This window comes from Triturus cristatus, chromosome 11 (assembly GCF_964204655.1).
Source record: "Triturus cristatus chromosome 11, aTriCri1.1, whole genome shotgun sequence".
NCBI classification, from domain to species: Eukaryota; Metazoa; Chordata; class Amphibia; order Caudata; family Salamandridae; genus Triturus; species Triturus cristatus.
In genome coordinates, this window is record NC_140594.1 from 6,170,151 (window position 1) to 6,195,257 (window position 25,107).

Below are 25,107 nucleotides of genomic sequence, written 5' to 3' on the forward strand. Positions count from 1 at the left end.
AAAAAACGGATTTTTCTAGCATTTCTGTGATGAAAAGTTCTGGAATCTGTAGGAAGCCACAAACTTCCTCCCACCTAGCATATCGCTAAGTCTCCCTATAAAAATGGTACCTCACTTGTGTTGGTAGGCCTAGTGCACGTGACAGGAAACGGCTCAAAACGGTACATGGATACATCACAATTTCCACTCTAACATGACACTTTTTTTTTGCAAAGTGGGAGGCTGTGGATTTTGGGCCCTTGCTCAGCAGCATCCAGGGAAAACCCTGCAAACCTGCACATTTTAAAAACTAGACAACTGAGGGAGTCCAGGGGTGTGTGACTTGTGTGGCTTTCACAAGGTTATTTTACCCAGAAGCCCTTGCATATGTCAACCTTTAGTTTAAAAAAAGACACATTTTTTCTCAAATTTCAATGACGGAAAGTTCGGGAAACTACGGGAACCACCAATTTCCTAGCACCCTGAGTTCTCACACATCTTCCAATAAGAATGGTACCCAGTTGTGTGGGTGGCACTTGAGACCACGACACTAAAGGCCCTATAGCGCTTGGTTGAAAAATAAGCAGAAGGGGTAGCAGCGGTATTTGTGGCCATGCTGTTGCACCACCCACTTAAACATACAAACCACAGACATTTTTGAAAGCTAGACAACCAGGGGGTTGCAGGGTGGAGTGTCTTGCGTGGATCCTATGAGATTTCCTGACCCTCAATGCCCTGTGAGCCTCAAACCTTGCCTGAAATCAAGCATTGGCGATAAAAAGCGCTGTGCATGGCTGGGCCCAGGGTCGGACTGGGAACACAAAGCAGCCCTGGCACTCCTTGTAGACTTGCCCCTGGGGAAGCACTGCCTGGTCCTGGGGGGCTGAAAACGCCTGCTTGCTGCTCAGGTCCGGTTCTAGAGGGTGGGCCGGGTGGGCCAGGCCCACCCAAACATGAGCCTTGACCCTCGCAGTGAGGACAAGAAGGCCAATAGGAAATGGGCAGTTTAATTTAAAACATTCCTTCGAACTTTGTTTTTCTTTCTATTCTGGGAGATGGTAGAGCGTCATCTCCCTGCACCAATCACAGGCTCTGTTGTGGATAAAGTCCTCTGTCCCTGTTCATTCCTCCTCTTTCTTCGCTGCTTGCAGCCAGTTAAGTCCTGTTTTTTCTCGTGACTCAATTGTTTGTTTGTATGAGTAAAACTATGTTAGAATTTAATGATTTCATCCGTTAACGTGATGTACATTCTGTTACATTTCATGGTTTGATCCATTATTGTGATGTGCGTGCTGCCGTGATGTGCTCGCACTAGGCTGCTTATTTGCCTATTAGCGATTGCTGGTAGTGTATTCTGGCACTGTGTTTATTTCGGAATGTGCCTCAGACGCGAGGCGCGCGCCGTCACGGTTCGACACGCGCCTCGCGGTCTTCCCGGTTTTGTGTCTGCTTTCTGTGGCGAGTCCACCGCTACTCGATAGATTAATGAGCAGATAAGCTGTATTTTATGGATAGCTCAGCGGGTTTCTGCCTTTGTCACAGAGATCCTTGTGTTACTTGTAGTTCAGAACTTACAATCCTAGCATAGGACAGTGACCTATGAACTGTCATCAAAGAGCTGCATGCAAACATGAATGGTGTAGTTAGAACTTCTTTTATTTGTGTTACTATATAGTTAGAAATTCCCCAGTCTTTCATTATTTTAATTGCTAAAAAGAGTTTGTTTGGGCAGATATACATTTTTCTTAGTAAAGCCAACCCCCAACCACTGGGGTATTGTTTAAATCCTGAGTTTGTGCTTCCCCAGTCCAAACCCTCTTAAAATATACTGCCCATGGATGACATGTGATTCCTACACCTTGTAATCCTCATTGTTTTATGTGACATTCCCTGTAGACTGATTTACATACTTGTATGATTCATTGTCTCTGTATAATGTGTGCGTGGTGTAAAGTACTGACACACTACACTGATATGAGCAGCGCTGTACAACAAATGAAATGCATATGAGAGAGGGGCTACGGAGCGATGAGGGGCACTGGTGGAGGGTGGCAGCAATGGTATCTGTGGAAAAAGAGGTCATTGATGAGGCGCCAAAAAAGTCTTTCGCTCCAGCGCTGAAGCCGGCCCTGGTACAAAATAACGAAAGACCGCGAACAGCAGCGGCCCGCGTTCTGCAATTCCTGTGCGTTTGAGGTAAATACAAGGAGGTCTCCTGTGCTCTTTTTTTAATGCAAGATGTGTCCTAACCCCAAAAATTGATGCACGGCCACATTTTGCTCTAAAATCTAGCACACAATGATGGTTTTGCATTTAGCATACTTTTGCTAAAATTTTGTATAATTACGAAAAAGCAAATGCTGCACATTTTGCGCTCCCCCGGTGCAAACCCGGCGGTCCATTCTTCCAATCACCAGCTGAGTTTGAAGCACCACTGGACTAAAGCTGCGATCCTAGTCTGTCCTTAATTCCAGTTGTTTCACGTCCGTCCGACGCGTGTCACGTCCCTACGGAGGCGCAGGGCGCAGCGCTGAATGCCCATGTCTTGTGTCATCCTTACAACCCCTGCAAGTTAATTACGTGCTAATTACCTGCTTACAATAATTATCATGTACTCATCTAGACTGGTAGCGGGCGGGTGATTAGGGGCTGATTTATGAACCGTGCACCTAATTAAATCCACGCACGGATTGCGAGTCACTGAGCGAACTGCGAAGGAACCTCATTAGCAGAACAATAAAAACCACCGACGACCACATTATACAAACTCTTAAACTCTTAAATCTGCACTGATGGTGGGTGCCGTGTTTACTAAAGAGCTCCAGTCTGGCCATAACAGATCGACGTTTTATATGTCCTCGTGGGAGGTCTGATCCTTCTGGAGTAGTCAGGCAAGCATTCACTAGAGGCTGAGGATGGCTGCGCCTGCAGATGACATCACACACCTGCGGTGACGCAAGAGTGCCATGCGCCCAATGCAAGCTAAGGAAGTGGGCATTAAAAAACATGCGTGATTGGGGGTGCTCTGGGGATCCCTGTGAAGGCCCTTCGGCCTCAGCAGTGCCATAGATATCTGGCTACCACTTGTTTCATAGCTGCGCTCCTGTATACCACCTATTTCATAGCTGCGACAAGGTGAATTCATCCTACAACTAGTAGTGCGCCGGGAGGCACGTTTGCAGACTGGTGGAGAAAGGAGGACGTGGCCTCTGATAACTTCTCAACAATCCTGCTGTGTGAGACTTACTGGAGGTAACAGGAGGAGTAGTAGGCTGTCCTTGGGGGGCAACTACCTCTCCTATTACTGTGAGAAGGTGGCCTGATATATGCTGTCCACTAGTTCTAGTGGGCACCTTGTATCAGTCCAAACAACCCCTTATGGTGATAGGTTAAAGACAACCTTTATTGAAAGCTATCCTAGTGGTAGCTATGGAGAGCAGCCTTCAGGCTAAGTCTTGAAGGAATGTAAAGCAGCTTGTTTTACCAGTCTATAATCTCTTGAATGATCAAATGAAAGGACAACCACACCAGGTATATATTCAAAATATATGTATTTAGGTTAAAACACACCCCTCTAGTCTCTTTATGAGACTGGAGTTCGAAGTACTTTAGTTACAAATGATCACGCATCAGTAAAAGCACAAATACACGTTTGGGCCCTAGGGGCGTACCAAACCATATACCAAAAAAGTGGTATAAGAACTACGACTGGAATAGGCACTAGGCCTATTGCCTCCAGAATCACTGGGACCCCAAGGAACCACCCAAGGTAGTGACACATGGGACCCACGGGGACTGTATGCAGTGTGAAAACACAACCGCGGGTTCCTATTATCTTCTATGGGCAATGTTGCGGTTGGAAATTTAAAGATTAGGGACACTTCTAATCGAGTCTGGACCAAACCCTTTTGGACTTAAGAAGTTCTATGGCTAGCACCCACGAGAGCACCGGAGTACTTGAGTTACCTCACCCAGGGAAGCCGGGTTCATAGGTGTCTTTTGGTGTCGGGTCGCGTCGTCGATTTCAATGGAAGCCTGCAAAGAACTGCTGCCGGGAAGAGGAGAAGTGTCCGAAGAGATCCAAGCCTGGATCTAGGATGTAAGGAACCTGAAAGCAGAGGGGACAGAGTGTGGGTCACTAGCCAGTGACTGAGGGCAGGATGGACCTATGCCCACAGTTGTCGGGTGCTTCAGGTGAGTTGATGGGTGTCTTGACTCTTCAGCCACGAGGTCCAGGAGGTGTCGACGAAGTCCACGAGCTGGATTCGAGCTGTCCCACGAAGTCTGTCGAGTGCTGTGTTGTAGGCGACCAGAATTGACACAACAAGCCTTGGCAAAGGCAAGTCAGTGGAATTTAGAGAAAGGACTGCAGTGCAGACCAGCAAGGTTTGAGGGACTCACCCAGCAAGGGTAAGTCAGGGCACGTCTGGAGCAACTAGGTAAGCCCAATCAGAAAAGGAGTCGCCTTCGTGGTGACCTGCTAGCCAATGGGCTAGTGATCGCGAAGGAGCCTCGAGCGGTCGCACTTGGAGCTGGCCCATGGATCACTCGTGGAGTGGAGGCCAACAATCTTTGGTGCAGGAGGTGCACAAGGCTGGGGCTACTTGGAGCCCAAAGCACAATTTCGAGGAGGACCAGGAAGATAGTGTTGCTGCAAAAGTTCAGGGTGTCCAGGGGTCACGGTTCCACATCACCCACGATAGCCACGAGCCTCAGCTTTGCTGTGGACTCAGGGTAGCCTTCTGAAAGTCTGGAAATCCACCTCTGGGGATGCAGAGACTTCGGTGTCTGGCGGAAGCTTCAGAATTGCAGACCGGTCAGTTGCTTCTTTGGTGCCTGCCAAGCAGGGGAGTCACTCTTTGACCCCAAGGGAGATTTCTTCAGTCTTCTAGTCAGGATAGAACATCGAAGGTCCAGGATGTACGTTGCAGAGTTTCGTCCAGGGTAATCTAAAGTCCTAGGGACTGGACTCCTATACTTATACTAAGTTTAGGGGATGGACTAACTCTAAGGCCCCACCTATGGGTGGGCCAGGAAAGAGGAGTGGTTACACCCATTTCCTTTGTCCAGTTTCGCGCTAGAGCGGGGGCAGGTAGCCCCTGCAACCGGTTTTAACTGGAGTATGCACAGGGACACCAAGTGTGCCCCCAATGCAGGACTTCACAGCACCAGAGAGTGCTCCCGCCCAGCCCCAATACACATCAGCCTGTCTGGGGAGGTGGGGACACCTCCCCTCGACAGGAAACCTATTGTCCAGGCCTCCCCTGCCGGAGTTTCGGTCAGCAGCAGGAGGCCAGACCCGTGTCTGTGGCAGAGGCATCCATTTTGTGAAGGGCTCAGGAAAGTCCTACCAGGTTTAGCCGGTGTGAACATGTCTCTCCCTCTAGAAGGGTGGAATGCTACCCCCGCTGCCAGAATTGGCGGAGGGGGTAGTATTCCAAAGTGTTTGACACCAAACATGACATGTTTTGATGCAGCCATCCCAGAGTTAGCATTTACCGCAAGGTTATAATGCACTTAAGAGTATATGGTATGGCTGTATCACAGAACAGCCATAAGGAAGTATTTCCTAAAGCTGCAGAGGGGCTCAGCTCATGCTTGGGCACCCTCTCACATAAAACCAAGCACTCTGCCTTCAGAATTGTCAAGACCTGCCATAGGTGTGGCTTATAGGTTTATATGTGTCGCTATACGTTAGAGATATGGGTAGCCTATACCACTGTAAGGGGTGCAAGCACACCCTTACCCAGGCTGCATTAGCAGACCTGTGGTGTCATTTTGGAGTGTTTCCCAGGGGTGTCATAATATATGCTGCAGCCCCTGGTAGGCCTCTGCGGTACCTATGCCCTAGGTGCATAGTATACCATATACTAGGGGCTTATAAGGCACTCCAGAATCCAATTAGATATGTACATAATGTACATGGAAACCATTTTAGAGAGGAAGCAGCTAGGCTGTGGTCCTGATTAGCAGGGCCACAGCCAGACTAAGGTCGAAAAACAGTGAAACACCAGCAAAAAGTGGGGGTAACAATGTGAAGCAGATTCTACTCTCCTACAATTACCTCCACTAAGTCTCACACAGTGGGATTGCTAAGAGGTCTTCAGAGACCACGCCCCCTCCCTTTGTCCACCACTCTGCAAACACGGCTTGTGGCATTACTGGTTGGGGCATGAAGTCCACTTTACTCCAGAGGACCTTGGGGGCCACAAAGCCCTCCTGGTACCTCCTGTAATTCCTAAGAATTTCTCCACTAATCTGCAAACATGGCAAATACTTTAAAAACCATAGAAATTCACTTAAAAAAAAGGTTAGAGGGATGTTATAGTTAGGAATAAGCATTTAAAAACCTTAGAAATTCACTGAAAACACCAAAGGTTACAGGGACGTTATAGTTAGGAAATGGAATTTAAAAAAACCTTAGAAATTCACTCAAAAAACACAAACGTTACAGAGACATCATAGTTAATCCAACATTTCACTCGTACAAAACCAGAGAAATTCAGCAGTTATAGTTAGCCGAACTAACTATAACTTGTGCCCCCCAATGCTTCTGCCTTCACATATTACATCACTCATGACATCACTGATGACATCTCAAATGACATCAGTGATGACATCACTGATGACCTAATCCACAGAATCTCTGACACACCCACTCACACTCCATATAACCTTTCATACACCCACTCTAACTTCCACCATACCATTCTCAAAACCATTGGCACACCCATGCCAGTACTTACATACCCATCCACACATCCACTCACTCACCCATAGAGCCACTCATACACCCACTCACTCACTAATACAGCCACTGACATATCGACTCATACACCCATACAGTCACTCATACAATGTCAGACACTCATAGAGCTACTCACACACCTACCCACTCACCTAGAGTCACTCACACAGCCATTTCCTCACCTTTACAGTTATAGACACATCCACTCATTTATTCATACAGATACTAACACATACTCGCCTATATAGTCACTGACACAAGCACACACTCACCGATACAGCCACTATCCCAATCCCTCACTCACAATACAGTCACTCATATACTCAAACACTCACCTATACTGCCTTTCACATATCCAGTTATTCATCCATATAACACTGACAATTATTCACTCATCCAAATGACCATACACACACTCAGTCACCTATACAGCCCCTCACATACAAACTTACTAACCCATACAGCCACTGACTCACTCACTTACTCATCCATGCAGGCAGTCGCACACCCTCTCACCCAGCCACACAGACACTTATTCACCCATACAGGTACTCAGACACCCAATCAATCACCCATACAGCCATTCCCGCACCCACTCACCAACCCATACAGCCACTTAGACACTATCTGACAGACTGATACAGACATTCTCAAAACCTAGTCGCTCACCCATACATTTACTGAGGCACCTAATCACTCCCATATATAGTCAGTCATATACCTACTAATTCATCAATGCACCTTGGTACATATATTTAACACTCATAAATATTTTTAAAACACTCTGATTGTGTTGTGCCATGCCACCCCTTAAGTAAGCATGAGTTCTGTGCAAATGCTGATGTCTCTTCCTGTACCAAAGATTCAAGACCAAGGGTATCTTCAGAAGGAACTTAGTGGCATATAAATGCGAGGTTTGCCTCATGCTTGTACCACGCAACATGGTACATGCATGACACAAACCTCTAAGTCAGATTTATGAAGCCATGCAGCAACACTTTGCGTGGCTTTAAATGGCGTCATAAATCTGGAGTAAGGCAACGCAGCACCAATTGCAGCGTTCCGTGACTCTGCACCAAGGAGGCGTTCCATGGGCGTTGTTTGTGTGTTCCCACTCAACTCCATGTTTTTTGATGCATTTCCAGATTTACTAAACCTGGTGAATCTGGGATTGCACCAAAATGATAATCCTCCCCAGGTGAGGTGTAACATGGAGAAATATGTTTATTTCTCCTTGTGTTTCCTCTTTCCAAGTGTGCTACATTCTACAGCACACAGAGAAAGAGGAAACTGCGTCTCAGGATTGTTTTTGTGCAGGAAGGTGCAACTTCCTGCACAAAAATAATCCTGTATGCAATTGAGGCACCCAAGCACCATGGTGCAAGAGTGCCTGTGTTGACGCTAGGCTGCCAAAACTGCACCTGTGCAAGGGAAAGGACAGGGATGCACCGTGTTGGATACATATGGCTCATCTCTGCCCTTTTCCTGTGACTGACGCAGGACAGTGCAGCAAGGTGTCTTGCGCCACAAAAGACATGAATATGCCCCTTAGTTAAGAAGTGGCAGCGATGATGAGCCAGGGGCTTGCCTCACTTTCTCGTATGCTGCTGCTTGGATAGCACTTTAACCCCTTGTGTGCCCCGCCCTTTCCACGCCCTGTGCCGGGCGTTGAATTAGCGGGCGGGGTTCATGACGAGATAGTCTCGTCATGGGCACAGCGCAACCGCGGCCCATGACGAGACCATCTCGTCATGGGCACTCAAGGGGTTAATGGTGAGGGCACATTTTTGCCCTCTTTTCCTGGGAATCTGGGTAACATTTGACGGCACTTAAATCAGAAGGAGTGGGATTATGGCCCTATCATATTAATCATTTCCTGGTTGCTCACTTCTTTCAGTTGGACTTCCAGGGCATAGTTTTAGGGGGGCAGGGCTTAATTCACAAGGGGCGGGGCCATCTGTCGCTGTTGTTGATGGGATGTTTCCCTACCCAGGGTATCATTCTGTATTCGGTACCAAATGCTGAATTTGTGTGATGGTTTGTTCTCTCTAGCTGCCTCTCCACCTTCCTGGCTAACGTGCAAGCCCAGTGGCCTTCAGGAGCCTACTACAAAATGGCCTCGGTGTGCAATCAGCAGCACGCGACAGAAGCAGTCAACACAGCATCACAATTGCCCACCGCGAGCAGCCAAGCCTTGGGCAGAGGTAATCTGGCGCTGAGGTTCGGGCGCCGTCAGCTGGCGCTCTTTGTACCCGGCTCAGAAGTATTTGGGTAATCTGATAATTGGTAACTATCACTGCAGACCATTACTAACAATTTACCCCATGCAGATAAACCTCTGGTGTAATTACACCGAGTTTAATCTGCATGCTGTCTTCAACACATGCACAGAGACAGTGTGTAATTAGTGCCACAAGCCTAAAGTTAGATATCACTTACCCAACAATTACACAGGCAGTAAGGGCTGTTTGTAAAACCAGCAACTGACGTCCCACGTCGCCTTTGTCCTTCACATGCTGTTTGTTTCGGATTTTAAGCAGCCATAACATACTCATGATTCGCGCTTCTTGTTTATTCGCTGTTTATCAACTGGGTTCGACTCAACCTCCTCTGTCCTTCAATTGTGTGTGAGATACCTTCAGTCTCGGGTCAAAGCACCGTACCTGCTCTCTCTTAGTATCATACGTTACATTTTCCTAACCCACGTACACAGCTACAACTCCGTACACATTAAACCCTGATGTCCTCACCAACCACAAGCCCATCCCTCACCTACCATTCATCGACAAGATCATTGAAAAATCAGCCTTCGGACAACTTCAAGATCACATTAACAATCTCCTACACGACTTCCAATCTGGTTTCAGACCAGGCTGCAAAACTCACAAACCTAACCTAAAAAATCATAGATGATGCCCTGACCTCAGATAAAGATGGCCCCTCCCTCCTGAGCTCAGATAAAAAGGCCCCTCCCTCCTAACCTTGGATGAAGATGGTCCCTCCGTCCTGACCCCGGACAAAGATGGCCCCTCCCTCCTGACCCCGGACAAAGATGGCTCCTCCCTCCTGATATGGATGGACCTTGCAGCCGTCTTTCAGACCATTGATCAGCCCACCCTCCCCTACACCCTGAAATCTCAAAATGTCTGCACTGGCTATCTTCCTACTCATCCAATCAACACCAGTTTACTCTCATGTGCACCTCCAGATCCCAAAAGATCCTGATCCCTTGCGGAGCCCTCCACAGTTCCATTCCATCCCCCGGCATCTGCAGCCTGTACACTGAGCCTAAAAGGGATCTACTCACTGAAAACATCAAAATTCACCAATATGTCAACAACACACAACTTTACTTGAAGGTCTCCTGCACCCCAGACATTCAACACCTCACACACTTCCTGCTCCTCATCCAGACCTACCTGGTTATCGCACCACTCGGTGCGAGGAGGCCGGAGTTCTGGCTAGGAAATGGTGATTGGGGTTGGGACTACTAGGAGCCAAATGCACTTGTTCGGGAAACGCCAACAAGCATATGCACTTGCAAGTGTCTGCGGTGCAAAGGGGTTTGGGTATTGCAGCCCCCATGAGGGATTCTGACCTCAAACTTGGTGAGAGGGCAGCTTGGACCTCGAGGGATGTAGAAACCCACCTCCTGTGTTGCTGAAGCCTTTGGAGTCTGTAGGAGCTCAGGGTCAGCAGACCAGACAGAAGTGTTGCAGTGCCTGCGAATGCAAGGGAGTAACTCCTTCACTCCAAGGAAGATATCTTTGGTTGTCCTTGATGCTCCACAGGTCCTGCACGGATCCTGTATGATGCACAGGCACAGACGATGCTTCAGACTGAGAAGGAGACAAATTCGGGCCCAAACGAAGTCCAGCGAAGTCCAGAGTGTCCAGACGGTCGAAGATCAGTGGTTTCAGAATCTTGTCCACGTCGAATATAGGGTCCTACAGTCCACAGCTAAGAACCCACGGGAGAGGGTTGGACAGATTCAGGGGAGGGTCTGGATAGTGGGGAGGTTACTCCCATGTCCATTGTTCAGTTTTGCACCAGAGCAGGAACCAACGGCTCCCAGGACTGGTTTGAACTGGACTATGCAGAGGGACACTAAATGTGCCCCTCATGCAGACTTTCGGTCGCTGGCAAGCACACCCACCCAGCGCTAATACACTAAACTCTGTCTGGGAGGTACTATTTTTTAGAGAAACCGCAGTGTGGGCTTAAATGGCTGCACCAGTATATTAGTTCCCATGGGTGTTTAAATTTTAATGCTCCACTTTTTGTAACCCCACTGCATAGAAGTCACGCTTAGAATAAAGAAATAATGAAAAGGAGCATATAAACAAATGTAGTACATTTATAGATTATAAACAATGTCAAATTCATGCGCTTTGAAACAAAATTAAAGTGCGGGAAGTCTTGAAATTTCTTTTCTTCATATAATCTTTATTTTCTTTTCCAATAATAAGCATAAAGCCCAGCCAAAGACTTTCATCCAATGGACGGACTTCATCAGGGTTGTGAATCAGATAACAAAGACCAGCAAAGCAATCTACGAATATGACATCTTGAAAGCCAAGAATCTCGGGACGTCTTGTTAATAATAAATATCCAAGTTGGGAACATGTCACGGCAAATCACCAAAGAAGTTTATGCATCGATATTCAAATCGATATTCCAATCGCACCAATGTCTTCTGGATTTTCTAAGGATTATTGCCTTCTATCCATGCCGGTATCATATGAAGTCGTGCCCAAAGTATCGTCCGTCTGACCTGTCACCTCCCTGTGACTGGATGCATATTGTTCTGCCTTCCCCTGCTCGAGCATGGCTCAGCAGCAGGAGGGCAGAAATGTGTCTCTGGTTGCCAGCAACCATTTTGTGCTGCTCAGGACTAGAAGGCTGGTACTGGGAACACCAGGGACCCAATGAAGTTCACTTCTGAGGGCTGGAATCAAACCTCCTACACGGGTTACCGGTGTGGGGTATGATTCCTACATGTTTGACACCAAACACAATAGGGTTTGTTTCTGCCGTATTAGAGTTGGTCCTCACACGGTCGCATAATGCCACTCTATATGTTGTTAATGGCTGTCTCACTGACAACCCGGGAGAATGGACTCTGTAGGCTGCAGGGGTGTTCTGCTCATGCAGTGGCACCCTCGCACTTAGAACCAAACACCCTGCCTTCAGGGTTGTTAAGGCGTGCTACAGGTGTGATTTATAGGTTTTATGTGCAGTGACCCTTAGGTATAGTAAACCTATATCTTAAGTAAGTGGTGCATGCACCAACTTACACAGGCTGCAATGGCAGGCATGTAGTTCCATTTTGCATGGCCTCTCATGGGTGGCATAATACATGCTTCTGACCATGGGAGGCCTCTGGGGTACCTATGCCCTGGGTACATGTGTACATATACTAGGGACTGACAAGGGTACCCCAGTATCCAATCTGGAGTGTACCTAAGTACATGACATAACAGTTTAAGGAGAAAGCAGATAGACTGGGGTCCTGATTAGCAGGATCCCAGTCAGACTAATCAAAAACAGTATTACTTTTAGCAAAAAGTGGGGGTAACCATAAGAAGCAGATCCTACATTCCTACAGAGGCCCTCAATTGATTTCTCACTCACCGTGACCTAGTGCTGATCGCAGCGATTCACGGTTGTTTTGGGCGATTTGGGGGCCTTTCCAGATACAATAAATCTTTTCCCCACTTGTAGTGCAGATTTTTGCTCACTGATTCTCGAAGGTGTCCGAGCACGGTTTTCTTCCCGGAGGGGAGACCTTGAGTATCTGGGGCGGTGCTGCTCTCCTGCACCGCCGTTGAAGATCATCGACCCCTTCAGTTATGAAAATAGACTTCTAATTGATGCTCAGATCAACAAGTCTCTTCTTTGTGTTCATGGCGATCTTCATATAGACAACAAGTGCATGTGCTGTGAGAGGGCTGAGACCCTCCACTTACAACAGTCCTGGCGATTTTCAACCCCCCCACACTGCACGGAGCGCAGCAGACAACCCCCTACACCTCTGCAGGGTGGTAAACTGAGCCTCACTAATCTTGATAAGAAACACTGGTTATTTATAGGACTTAGAGGCAGCAGAAATGCAGTCTGTAGTGGTATATAAAATCAGGTTTTACATGCAGTGAAGAGAGCATGATGAAGCAATCACATGCCCTGCCCAGACTTCACAACAGGGTGTACAGCAGCAGCGGCCCGTCATTAAGGGCGTAGGGATCACGCCCCTGTACCCTTTTCCAACCCATGACGAGTGTCTGTCAGGCTGAACAAAGGTCACCCTGACAGACACACTCTGTTCGGGTCAGGCATCCAGGTGCTGTACATGTGCTAAATGCACAAGTGTCCAGCTGTGTGAGCCAAACTTTTCTGGGCTGAAGATTTCGCAGCCTGGTGGGCGTGACCTTCTTGGCCTGGCAAAGTCTTCTGTGAGCCTCCCCTCATGACAAGGGGGGGGGCACCGATAGTCTCTGACCTGGGCACCTCAGTTCTAAGCCCTGAGGTGCCCAAAGCTGACTGTCCATCAGTGATGCTCGCCACAGAGTGCGGTGGAGTCACCAAGTCTCTCTGACCCCATACTACTCTGTGATGAATATAGGACTGCCGTATCCTCTTATCAGCTGAATGGTCAGCCATTGAGAGGAGGCGGCAGCCCCAGCCCTTCAGGAACCACCTAGGCTTCCCTCCTGCCACCCGAGATGCGGCACAGTAACGTTATTTTTTGTAATATTGGATGCATGCGTGTGTGTATGTATGAATGTTAGTGTGTTCATGAGCTGAAGGGTGTGTGCGTGTATGTGGTGGGTGATAGTATGTGTATGGAAGAGAATGTGTGTGGGTATATGGTTGCCTTCCCCGCTACACAATAAGGGCTGTCACTGGTCTACTGTATCAGATGGTCTGCAGTGAGAAGTGCCTACTCGAGGCCTAGAACACCTAAGGCTCTCCCTATTTCAGAGCCCGCTCACAGATACTACCCTAGAATCGGTTAACAGGCCCTACCCTAGATGTACCTATCTACAGTCCTTCCCCACTCCACAGCCTACTCAAAGGACATACTCTAGAACGCACCCCACAGCCTACCCACAGGACATACTCTAGACCCCACCCACAGCCTACTCACAGGACATACTCTAGAACCCACCCCACAGCCTACTCACAGAACATACTCTAGAACCCATCCCACAGCCTACTCACAGGACATACTCTTGAACTCACCTCACAGCCTACTCACAGGACATACTCTAGAACCCATCCCACAGCCTACTCACAGGACATATACTGGAACCCACCCCACAGCCTACTCACAGGAAATACTCTAGAACCCAAACCACAGCCTACTCACGGGGCATACTCTAGAACCTTCACCACGGCCTACCCACAGGACATACTCTAGACCCCACCCACAGCCTACTCACAGGACATACTCTAGAACCCACCCCACAGCCTACTCACAGAACAGACTCTAGAACTCACCTACAGCCTACTCACAGGACATACTCTAGAACTCACCTCACAGCCTACTCACAGGACATACTCTAGAACCCATCCCACAGCCTACTCACAGGAAATACTCTAGAACCCACACCACAGCCTACTCGCGGGGCATACTCTGGAACCCACCCCACAGCCTACTCACAGGACATACTCTAGGACCCACCACACAGCCTACTCACAGGAAACACTCTAGAACCCACCCTATAGCCTACTGACAGGACATACTCTATTGGATATTGGATATTGGATAGGTATTTATAGAGCGCAAACGTTCGCTCCAAAGGGAGCATCTTGGCGCTGTAAAACCTGGGACCAGATCACTGGAAAGGTGGTGGGGGGGCTAAATGGCTGCTTTAGTCCAGTCATCAGAGAGACTAAAAATCCACGTTTTGAGGAGCTTCCTAAACGGCTTCTCATGCGTCTGAAGTCTAAGATGCCTTGGCATACTGTTCCAGGCTCTAATAGCCAGGGTACTGAGTGTTTTTCCGCCTTTGGACTTCAGGTTGAATTTAGAGGGGGTCATGAGGTTTTCTTGAGAGGATCTGAGAGTGCGACCCGGGGTGTAGTGAGGGAAGCGTCTCGACAGGTAGACTGGGCCGGATTTGTTGAAGGCTCGGAAGGCTACAACGAGAATTTTAAAGAGTATTCTCTTGTGCAAGGGGAGCCAATGAAGGAATCTGAGGGCAGTGGAGATAGAAGATTTGCGTGGGAGTTTTAAGACAAGACGCGCGGCAGTGTGCAGGACACTTTGCAGTTTCAGTCGGGTGGACTTTTTGGTCCCTGCCAGGAGGCCGTTACAATAGTCCACTCGAGAGAGTATGAGGGCTACCGCAATGGTCTTTCTGGAATCAAGCGGGAGGAAGTCAAAGAACTTTCGCATGGATTTTATAATGCTGAAGCATTTACCTGCTACAGTTGCGACGTGGGAATCGAAAGAAAGATCGGAATCGAAAATAACTCCGAGGTTTCTGGCCGATGAAACTGTCTGAGGTGGGGCAGCAGAGTTATCAGGCCACCACAGGGCGGGACTGAAAGATGCATTCTTTCCAATGGGCACGATCTCGGTTTTATTCGAGTTGCAGCGGAGATGGTTGGCGTCCATCCATTGAAAGACCGCTGTGAGGCAGCGCTTGAGATTAAGTTCGGCCGAGTTGGAATTGTCGTCGAGAGGGATGACAAGCTGAGTATCGTCAGCATAAGACGTGACAGTTATGCCAAACGATTCTATAAGTGAAAGTAGGGGGATGAGATATATATTGAATAGGAGGGGACTAAGAATGGAGCCCTGGGGAACTCCACAGGAGATCTTTTTCTCTTTCGATTGGAAAGGACCCAGTGAGACGGTTTGAGATCTGTCACTGAGGAAGGAACTGATCCAGGCAAGGGCCGAGTTTGTGACGCCGATGTCCATAAGTCTGTTGAGCAGAATGGAGTGGGAAATAGTATCGAATGCCGCCGTGAGGTCAAGAAGGATCAGTATGGCCTTCTTCCTCTGATCTTGTAGGTTTTTGATGGTATCGGTCAGCTCGATCAGGGCGGTCTCGGTAGAATGTCTAGACCGGAAACCGGATTGCTGGGGGTGAAGTAGGTTGTGGGCATCAAGGAAGGACTTGAGCTCTTTATGGACTAACTGTTCTGTTATTTTGCCCAGCGCAGGTAGCAGGGTGATGGGACGAAGGTTAGTTAAGTCAGAGGGGGGTTTATTTGCCTTTTTCATAAGAGGTTTAACCACACCCTTTTTCCAAGCGAGAGGGACAGAGCCAGATTTGAGGGAAAGGTTGACTATTTCATTAATGATGGGGTTGATTTCATCAATGATGGTGTGGAGGATCTTGGGGGGACAAGGGTCAGAAGGGGAGCCCGATTTGCATGAAAGGATCGCTTCTCTGGTCTGAGTTAGGGTCACCGGGGTGAAAAGTTTGAGGCTGTTTGCGGTCGGGCGAGATTTGTCTAGCTCCGAGATTGAGTACACCGGAGGGGAAGGGGGGAAGTTTGTGTGGATAGAGCTGATTTTTTCCTCAAAGTAGTCGGAGATCTTATCACACAGTTCTTGGGACGGGGGGATCTCTGGTTGAAGAGCTTTTGGTTTGGTGAAAGATTTTACTATGAAGAAGAGGGTTTGTTGTTTTTGGTTGGCCTCTTTAATGGCGTTTACATAGTAGGTTCTTTTTGCTGATTTAATGGTTGAGAGATAATTTTTCCTCTGAAAAATGTAGTTGTTCCGATCGTCATTTTCGTAGGATCTACGCCATTTACGTTCTGCTTTCCTGTGTACTCTAGAACCCACCCCACAGCCTACTCACAGGATATACTCTAGAAACCACCCCACAGCCTACTCACAGGACATACTCTAGAACCACCTTACAGCCTACTCACATGAAATACACTAGAACCCACCCCAAAGCCTACTCACAGAAAATACTCTAGAACCCACCCCACAGCCTACTCACAGGATATACTCTAGAAACCACCCCACAGCCTACTCACAGGACATACTCTAGAACCACCCTACAGCCTACTCTCATGATATACACTAGAACCCACCCCACAGCCTACTCACGGGACATACTCTGGTACCCCCACCACAGCCTACTCACAGGACGTACTCTAGAACCCACCCCACAGCCTACTCACAGGAAATACTCTAGAACCCACACCACAGCCTACTCGCGGGGCATACTCTACAACCTTCACCACGGCCTACTCACAGGACATACTCTAGAACCACACCACAGCCTACTCACAGGACATACTCTAGAACCCTCTCACAGACCCTACTCTAGAGCCTGCTCACAGACCCAAATGAAAGCTAGCCCACCTGTGGTCCTTCCCCTACACCACAGTCCGCTCACAAGCCTTACTCCAGTACTTCATCACAGGCTCCAACTCTAGCACCCGTTTAAAGGCCAGACACAAAATTGATTCGATTTACGGCCCTTCCCTACCCCTTAGCATGCTCCCAGGCCATATTCTTAAATCTGCTCCCAGGCCTTACTCTGGAGCCTGCTCACAGGCTCTTCTCTAGAGCCAACCCGCTCACAGTCCCTTCTCTAGAGCCCTTCTCTGGACCCTGCTCACTGGCCGGGCTCACAGGCTCCATTCTAGAACACGTTCACAAGTTGTACTCTAGAGCCCACTCACAGGCTCTATGCTGGAACACATTCAGAGGCCCTACACTAAAACCCGCTCACAGGGCCTTCTCTAGAGCCCGCATCCAGATCCTACTGCAGAGCCTGCTCAAAGGCCCTACTCTAGAACCTGCTCACAGGCCCTTTGCTAGAACATGTTTGCAGGCCCTACTTTAGACCCTGCTCACAAGCCCTACTCTAGAACCCACTCACAGCCCCTACTCTGGAGCCTACTCACAGGTCCTATGCTAGAACACGTTCACAGACCATTCTCTAGAACCCACTCACAGGCCTTTCTTTAGAGCCCGCTCAAAGGTCCTACTCTAGAGACCGCTTACAGACCCTACTTTAGAGCCCGCTCACAGGCCAGGCTCACAGACCCTATGCTAAAACATGTTCACAGGCCTTACTCTAGAAGCCACTCACAGGCCCTACTCTAGATCCCGCTCACAGACCCTGTTCTAGTATACATTCACAGGCATTATGCTAGAATACATTCACAAGCCCTTCGCTAGAGCCCACTCACAGGCCCTCCTCTAGAGCCCACTCACAGTCCCTTCTCTAGATCCTGATTACAGGCTAGACTCTAGGGCCCGTTCACAGCCACTACACTAGGGCTCGCTCACAGGTCCTCATCTAGAGCCCATGCACAGGCCTTACCCTAGAGCCCGCTTAGAGGCCCTATACTGGACCCTGCTCACAGGCCCTAGTCTAGAACAAGTTCACAGGCCCTCCTCTAGAGCCCGCTCACAGGCCCTACTCTAGAGCCCGCTCACAGGCCCTACTCTAGAGCCCGCTCACAGGCCCTACTCCAGAGCCTGTTCACAGGCCTTACTCTAGTCTAGACCCTGCTTTCAGGCCCTATGCTAGAACACGTTCACAAGCCCTACTCTAGAGTCCACTCACAGGCCCTATGCTAGAACAAGTTCACAAGCCCTACTCTAGAGTCCACTCACAGGCCCTATGCTAGAACAAGTTCACAAGCCCTACTCTAAAACATACTCACAGGCCCTTCTCTAAAGCCCGCTCACAGAGCTTTCTCTAGAGCCCGCTCACAGGCCCTTCTCTAGAGGCCCCTCACAGGCACTATGCTTGAACACGTTCACAAGCCCTACTCTAAAACCCACTCACAGGCCCTTCTCTAGAGCCCGCTCACAGAGCTTTCTCTAGAGCCCGCTCACAGGCCCTTCTCTAGAGCCCCCTCACAGGCACTATGCTAGAACACGTTCACAAGCCCTACTCTAAAACCCACTCACAGGCCCTTCTCTAGAGCCCGCTCACAGAGCTTTCTCTAGAGCCTGCTCACAGGCCCTTCTCTAGAGCCTGCTCACAGGACCTTCTCTAGAGACCACTCACAGGCCCTATGGTAGACCACATTGACAGGCCCTACTCCAGAGCCCCCTCACAGCCCCTATGCTAGAACACATTCACAAGCCCTACTGTAAAACCCACTTACAGGCCCTTCTCTAGAGCCCGCTGATGGACCCTTCTCTAGAGCCCTCTCACAGGCCCTTTTCTAGAACCTGTTCACAGGGCCTTCCCCAGGGCCTGCTCACAGGCACTTCTCTAGAGCCCGCTCACAGGCCAGGCTCACAGGCCCTATGCTAGAATACGTTCACAGGTTCTACTCTAAGGCCCACTTACAGGCCCTACTCAAGAGCCCACTCACAGGCCCTGCGGTAGAACACGTTCACAAGCCCTCCTCTAGAACCCACTCACAGGCCCTGCGGTAGAACACGTTCACAGGCCCTACTCTAGAGCCCATTCAAAGGCTCTCCTCTGGAGCCCATTCATGGGCCCTTCTCTAGAGCCCGATTACAGGCCCGACTCTAGAGCTTTTTCACAGGCCCTACACTAGAGCCTGCTCACTGGCCCTACTCTAGAGCCCGCTCAAAGGCCCTTCTCTAGAGGCTGCTCACAGGCTCTACTCTAGAGTCCACTCACAGGTCCTTGTCTAGAGCCCGTTCACAGGCTGGACTCACAGCCCCTATGCTAGAACACATTCCCAGGCTGTACTCTAGAACCCGCTCACAGGCACTGTGCTAGAATACGTTCTCAGGCCCTACTGTGGAGCCCACTCACAGGACCTATGCTTGAACATGTTCACACACCCTACTCTAGAACCCACTCACAGGCCATTCTCTAGAGCCTGCTCACAGACCTTTCTCTAGAGTCTGCTCATAGGCCCTTCTCTGGAGCCCGCTCACAGGCCCTTCTCTGGAGCCCGCTCACAGGCCCTTCTCTAGAGGCTGCTCACAGGCTCTACTCTAGAGTCCACTCACAGGTCCTTGTCTAGAGCCCGTTCACAGGCTGGACTCACAGCCCCTATGCTAGAACACATTCCCAGGCTGTACTCTAGAACCCGCTCACAGGCACTGTGCTAGAATACGTTCTCAGGCCCTACTGTGGAGCCCACTCACAGGACCTATGCTTGAACATGTTCACACACCCTACTCTAGAACCCACTCACAGGCCATTCTCTAGAGCCTGCTCACAGACCTTTCTCTAGAGTCTGCTCATAGGCCCTTCTCTGGAGCCCGCTCACAGGCCCTTCTCTGGAGCCCGCTCACAGGCCCTTCTCTAGAGTTTGTTCACAGTCCCTACTCTAGAGTCCGCTCTCAGGCCCTTCTCTAGAGCCCGCCCTCAGGCCGGGCTCACAGGGCCTATGCTAGAACACCTTCACAGGTTTTACTCTAGAGCCCGCTCACAGGCCCTATGCTAGAACACGCTCACAGACCCTACTCTAGGGACTGCTCACAGGCCCTATGCTAGAACACGTTGATAGGTCCTACTCTAGAGCACGCATAAAGGCCCTACACTAGAGCCCACTCACAGGCCCGATGCTAGAACACATTCACAGGCCCTTCCCTAAAGCCTGCTCACAGGTTCTACTCTAGGGCCCACTTATAGTCCCTAGTCTTGAGCCAACGGACAAGCCCTATGCTAAAACACGTTCACAGACCCTACTCTAGAAACCGCTCACAGGTCCGACTCTAGAGCTCGCTTACAGGCCCTTCTCTAGAGCCTGCTTACAGGCTCTACTCTAGAGCCCACTTATAGTCCCTAGTCTTGAGCCCACAGACAAGCCCTATGCTAGAACATGTTCACAGGCCCTACCCTACTCTATAGGCCCGTCACAGGCCCTATGCTAAAACACGTTCACAGACCCTACTATAGAAACCGCTCACAGGTCCGACTCTAGAGCCCGCTTACAGGCCCTTCTCTTGAGCCTGATAACTGGCCCTTTGCTAGAACCTGATCACAGGCTCTACAACAGATCAAATCCGACTATTATCTCGCTTGTGGCCTATTCAGGGTCCCAATAGAAGGTTTAGTGCCTGAAGGGCCCTCTCAACGACGAAGGCAGCTCACAGTACAACCCAACTTGTAGACCTTCTAAGGGTTGCCTCTATCTCACAGCCTGCTCACAGGCCCTGCTATAGGGAGTGTTCACAGGTCCTACACCCGACCCTACTCAAAAGTCCTACCCCAGACCATCTTTACAGGACTTATTTCAGTTCTGGCCCAACTACAGGCCTTTCCTATAACAGAGCCCGCTCATGGTTCCTTTGCGAGGCTTTGCCCATTCATCTAAAACAGAGCCTGCTCATGAGTCTTTCACATGACTTCTCCCATTCACTTATAACAGTTCCCGCTCATGGGTCCTTGCGAGGCTTCGCCTATTCACGTATATCAGAGCCCGCTCATGGGTCCTTTGCGAGGCTTCAGCCATTTACGTCTTACAGAGCCCGATTATGGGTCCTTTGCGAGACTTCGCCCATTCATGCGTAAAAGAGCCTGCTCATGAGTCCTTCACAAGACTTCTCCAATTCACGTATAACAGTTCCCGCTCATGGGTCCTTGCGAGGCTTCGCCTATTCACGTATATCAGAGCTCGCTCATGGGTCCTTTGCAAGTCTTTGCCCATTCACATATAACGGAGCCCGCTCATGGATCCTTTGCGAGGCTTTGCCCATTTATGTATAACAGATCCCGCTCATGGGTCATTTGTAAGGCTTCACCCATTTACGTATTACAGAGCCCGCTCATGGGTACTTTGCGAGGCTTCACTCATGTATGTATTACAGAGCCCACTCATGGGTCCTTTGCGAGGCTTCGCCCATTCATGTGTAACAGAGCCTGTTCATGAGTCCTTCACAAGACTTCTCCCATTCACGTATAACAGTTCCCGCTCATGGGTCCTTGCGAGGCTTCGTCTATTCACGTATATTAGAGCCCGCTCATGGGTCCTTTGCAAGTCTTTGCCCCATCACATATAACTGAGCCCGCTCATGGGTCCTTTGCGAGGCTTTGCCCATTTACGAATTACAGAGCCCACTCAGGGGTTCTTTGTGAGGCTTCGCCCATTCACGTATTACAGAGCCCACTCATGGGTCCTTGCGAGGCTTCGTCTATTCACGTATATTAGAGCCCGTTCATGGGTCCTTTGCAAGTCTTTGCCCCATCACATATAACTGAGCCCACTCATGGGTCCTTTGCGAGGCTTTGTCCATTTCCGAATTACAGAGCCCACTCAGGGGTTCTTTGCGAGGCTTCGCCCATTCACATATATCAGAGCTCACTCATGGGTCCTTTGCGAGGCTTCGCCCATTCACATATATCAGAGCCCACTCATGGATCCTTTGCGAGGCTTCGCCCATTCGCGTATTACAGAGCCCACTTATGGGTCCTTTGCGAGGCTTCGCCCATTAATGTATTACAGAGCCCACTCATGGGTCCTTTGCGAGGCTTCGCCCATTCATGTATATCAGCGTCCACTCATGGGTCCTTTGCAAGGCTTTGCTTATTCACGTATATCAGAGTCCACTCGTGGGTCCTTTGCGAGGCTTCGCCCATTCGCGTATTACAGAGCCCACTCATGGGTCCTTTGCGAGGCTTCGCCCATTCATGTATTACAGAGCCCACTCATGGGTCCTTTGCGAGCCTTCGCCCTTTCATGTATAACAGATCCCACTCATAATTCCTTTGCGAGGCTTCGCCCATTCATGTATATCAGAGCCCACTCATGGGTCCTTTGCGAGGCTTCGCTCATTCATGTATATCAGCGTCCACTCATGGGTCCTTTGCGAGGCTTCGCCCATTCATGTATTACAGAGCCCACTCATGGGTCCTTTGCGAGCCTTCGCCCTTTCATGTATAACAGATCCCACTCATAAGTCCTTTGCGAGGCTTCGCCCATTCATGTATATCAGAGCCCACTCATGGGTCCTTTGCGAGGCTTCGCTCATTCAAGTACATCAGCGTCCACTCATGGGTCCTTTGCAAGGCTTTGCTTATTCACGTATATCAGAGTCCACTCATGGGTCCTTTGCGAGGCTTCGCCCATTCGCGTATTACAGAGCCCACTCATGGGTCCTTTGCGAGGCTTCGCCCATTCATGTATATCAGAGTCCACTCATGGGTCCTTTGCAAGGCTTCGCCCATCCTCATATAACAGTGCCAGCTCGCGCATACTCATCCCCGATCTTCCAAACCACAGGCCCTGCCCTTTCACAGGGCCTGCCCTGCTCTGTGTCTACCCAAAATAAAAAACTAATGAGGCACACAGAGTTGGTCAGTACAGGGCGCGAGAAAGCTGAACTTTGGGACAGTGGCTATGCCCCCATCCCCAAACTCCTCATTCATATTTACCCCCTTTACACACATCTCTACAGTGTGAGCCAGTCATTGATTCTTAGAGGGTGGGGGGCATTGTAGTGAGAATAAATTCTGGGTGGGGGAGTGCACAGTGGCCAGGGGTGTCACAGATGCACAGTGGCCTGGGGAGCCACATGATGCACAGTGGCATAGGGTGCCCCGCGATGCACAGTGGCTGATTGATTGATAGGGTGCAACATGGCATATAGTAGGATGTGATCCCATGTGACACACAGCCAGATATGGTGCAATGTGATTCTCAGTAGTCCATGGTGCCACGTGACGAACAGCCAGGTGTGGTGCCACATGACAAACAGTAGGATTTTGAACCCTGTGACACACGGTGGGATATGGTGCCAGGTTCATATATGTAACAGGGCGCTCTGTCCCTGTTTGCAACTGCTGCAACTCGCTCAAGGATTGCTGGGGTGCAAATAGGGACAGAGCGCCCTGCGTATAAAGCGGCCCCAAGGCCTGTGTCATGATCCAGTTTTCAGTGCGGCGTACAAGGGCGCTGGCATTTCTTTTTTGTGCAAGCAATAACTCAAAAACTCTCTGAGTTAGTGCATGTTTCGCTGACAGCAGAGCTTGTCAATACTAAGTGACAAGAACTGCCCGGTGCTCCTGAGCTCTGTGGGCAGCAAATATACACTGACCTGGAGGTATTTTGTGGAAGCGTGTGCACGAAAGTCACCAAAATGAAATGCAGTGCCCGCGTCTGTCCTGGTGCAGCCCAGAAACCTGCGTCATGATAATCCCCAGGTTGGTTTGCACTGCAGCAAACTAATGAGTGTGTTTCACTGTGGCGTGCTTATTGTCATGTGTCCACTAACAGTGACTAGCAGTGAAGGAAGTGTAAAGGCTCGAAGTAAAAGCAGCCTAACGGCATCTAGGAGTGAATGAAGTGGGACAGTGACTAGAACTGAAAGAAGTGAAACAATCAGTAGCAGCAAAGGAAGAGAAGCAACGACTATCAGTGAAGGAAGAGAAGCAATGACTAGCAGCGAAGGAAGTGAAACAATCAGTAGCAGCAAAGGAAGAGAAGCAATGACTAGCAGCGAAGGAAAAGAAGAAATGACTAGCAGCGAAGGAAGTGAAACAGTCAGTAGCAGCAAAGGAAGAGAAGCAATGACTAGCAGCGAAGGAAATGAAACAATCAGTAGCAGCAAAGGAAGAGAAGCAACGTCTATCAGTGAAGGAAGAGAAGCAATGACTAGCAGCGAAGGAAGTGAAACAATCAGTAGCAGCAAAGGAAGAGAAGCAATGACTAGCAGCGAAGGAAAAGAAGAAATGACTAGCAGCGAAGGAAGTGAAACAGTCAGTAGCAGCAAAGGAAGAGAAGCAATGACTAGCAGCGAAGGAAATGAAGCAATGACTAGCAGCGAAGGAAGTGAAACAATCAGAAGCAGCAAAGGAAGAGAAGCAATGACGAGCAGCGAAGGAAGTGAAAGAATGACTAGCAGTGCAGAAAGTGAAAGAATGTCTAGCAGCAAAGGATTTGCGAAGGAAGAGAAACAATGACTAGCAGCGAAGGAAGTGAAACAATGACTAGCAGCGAAGGAAGTGAAACAATGACTAAAGTGAAGGAAGTGAAACAAAGACTAGCAGCGAAGGAAGTGAAACAATGACTAGCAGCGAAGGAAGTAAAAGAATGACTAGCACTGAAGGAAGTGAAACAATGACTAGCAGCGAAGGAAGTAAAAGAATGACTAGCACTGAAGGAAGTGAAACAATGGCTAGCAGTGAAGGAAGTGAAACAAAGACTAGCAGTAAAGGAAGTGAAACAAAGACTTGTAGTGAAGGAATTGAAACAATGACTTGCAGCAAATTTAATTAAACAATAACTAGCAGCCAAAGAAGTGAAACAATGACTAGCAGTGCAGAAAGTGAAAGAATGACCAGCAGCAAAGGAATTGCGAAGGAAAAGAAACAATGACTAGAAGCGAACGAATTGCGAAGGAAGAGAAACAATGACTAGCAGCAAAGGAAGTAGAATAATGACTAGCTGTGCAGAAGGTGTGACGGAAGAAAAAGAATAGCTAGCAGCAAAGATGATGAACAAGGGCTAGCAGC

General features: G+C 49.2%; 1 protein-coding gene across 1 annotated transcript in view; it reads left to right on the plus strand.

Moving 5' to 3' along the window:
- TMEM132B (transmembrane protein 132B) overlaps window positions 1–25,107 on the plus strand; it is a 900,530-nt gene that overhangs the window by 474,311 nt on the left and 401,112 nt on the right. The window lies entirely within an intron of this gene.